Raw genomic sequence first — 2,459 nt, 5'->3', positions numbered from 1 at the left:
AAAGGTTCACCTAGTCATGTGTCTGTGGCATTTATGTATCCGGTGGTAATACTGGAAAACAAAGTGCTTAGGGCCACGGCCAAGACTCATAAAAGTAACTGTGTTCAAGAATCAACATACTGCACTAGGAGAATCAATAATACTATCTGAATTCTGAGTTCCTATGGATGCCAATCATTCTGAATTTCAAAGGATAAAGGGAGATGCCAAAACTGTTCAGAAACAAAAAGCTACAAGCCCCGCTCATCTAATAAGAATTTGAGCTTTATTTAAAACTCTAAAATATTATTACTTCTTACTTTCTGTTAAAACCTATTTTATTTATCTAGTTGCTTGAGGACAAGCAATAGTTTAAGTTTGGTGTTGTGATGAGCGGATATTTATTTATTCTTTCTTGATAACCGAGCTCAACAAAACGTGGTTGATGAGCGGATAATTTATACGCTTTTTGGCATTGTTTTTAGGTAGTTTTTAGTAAGTTCAAGCTACTTTTAGGGATGTTTTCGTTAGTTTTTATGTTAAATTCACATTTTTGGACTTTACTATGAGTTTGTGTGTTTTTCTGTGATTTCAGGTAAATTCTGGCTAAAATTGAGGAAGCTGAGCAAAAATCTGAGTTAGGCTGAAAAAGGACTGCTGATGCTGTTGGATCCTGACCTCCCTGCACTCGAAATGGAGTTTTTGAAGCTACAAGAGTCCAATTGGCGCGCTCTCAACGGCGTTGGAAAGTAGACATCCAGGGCTTTCAGGCAATATATAATAGTCCATACCTTGCGCGAAGATAGACGACGTAACTTGGCGTTGAACGCCAAGTACATGCTGCTGTCTGGAGTTAAACGCCAGAAACACGTCATGATCCGGAGTTGAACGCCCAAAACACGTTATAACTTGGAGTTTAACTCCAAGTAAAGCCTCAGCACGTGGATAGCTTTAGTCTCAGCCCCAGCACATACCAAGTGGACCCCAGAAGTGGATTTCTGCACCAATTATCTTAGTTTGCTCATATTCTGTAAACCTAGGTTACTAGTTTACTATTTAAACAACTTTTAGAGACTTATCTTGTACCTCATGACATTTTCAGATCTGAATTACATACTTTTTGACGGCATGAGTCTCTAAACTCCATTGTTGGGGGTGAGGAGCTCTGCAGCATCTCGATGAATTAACGCAATTGTTTCTATTTCACTCAAACATGTGTGTGTTCCTATCTAAGATGTTCATTTGCGCTTAATTGTGAAGGAGGTGATGATCCGTGACACTCATCACCTCCTTCAATCTATGAACGTGTGCCTAACAAACACCTCCGTTCTACATCAGACTGAATGAACTTCTCTTAGATTCCTTAATCAGAATCTCCGCGGTATAAGCTAGAATTGATGGCGGCCACTCTTGAGGATCCGGAAGGTCTAAACCTTGTCTGTGGTATTCCGGGTAGGATTCAAGGATTGAATGGCTGTGACGCGCTTCAAACTCGCGATTGTTGGGCGTGATGATAAACGCAAAAGGATCAATGGATCCTATTCCAACATGATCGAGAACCGACAGCTGATTAGTCGTGCTGTGACAGAGCATCTGGAACGTTTTCACTGAGAGGATGGGAAGTAGCCATTGACAATGGTGACACCCTACATACAGCTTGCCGTAGACGTGCTTTACAAACAATTGAGTTGAATATTGCATTGCAGAAATTCAGAGGACAAAGCATCTCCAAAACACCAACATATTTCCCATTACTGCACAACAAGTAACGATTTTATTCTCTTTTATTTTTCCAATCTAATAATTCCAACTGATAATTTTGATTGACATCCTGACTAAGAATAATAAAATAAATATAGCTTGCTTCAAACCAACAATCTCCGTGGGATTCGACCCTTACTCACGTAAGGTATTACTTGGACGACCCAGTGCACTTGCTGGTTAGTTGTGCGGATTGCAAAAGGTGTTATTGCAATTTCGTGCACCAGTAGCCACTCCATATCATCCGCAGACAAATCGGCAAGCTGAAGTCTCTAACAGAGAACTTAAAAGAATCCTGGAACGGACTGTAATTAACCGTAGAAAGGATTAGGCAAGAAGCTTAGATGATGCTCTGTGGGCATACAGAACAGCATTCAAGACCCCTATAGGGACCTCTCCATACCAGCTTGTGTATGAAAAGGCATGTCACTTGCCAGTGGAACTGGAACATAAGACCTATTGGGTAACCAGATTCCTGAACCTTGATGCCAAGTTAGCTGGAGAAAAACGATTGCTTCAGTTAAATGAGCTAGAGGAATTTAGACTCAATGCTTTCGAGAATGCAAAAATTTACAAAGAGAAAGCAAAAAGATGGCATGATAAGAAATTATCATCCAGAGTCTTTGAGCCGGGGCAGAAAGTTCTGCTATTTAATTCTAGGCTCAAATTATTCCCCGGGAAATTAAAATCCCGGTGGAGAGGTCCATATGTAATTACAA

This window comes from Arachis duranensis, chromosome 5 (genome assembly GCF_000817695.3).
Source record: "Arachis duranensis cultivar V14167 chromosome 5, aradu.V14167.gnm2.J7QH, whole genome shotgun sequence".
In the NCBI taxonomy this organism is placed as follows: domain Eukaryota; kingdom Viridiplantae; phylum Streptophyta; class Magnoliopsida; order Fabales; family Fabaceae; genus Arachis; species Arachis duranensis.
The sequence above is the reverse complement of the archived record's forward strand: the minus strand, read 5'-3'. Positions refer to the sequence as shown.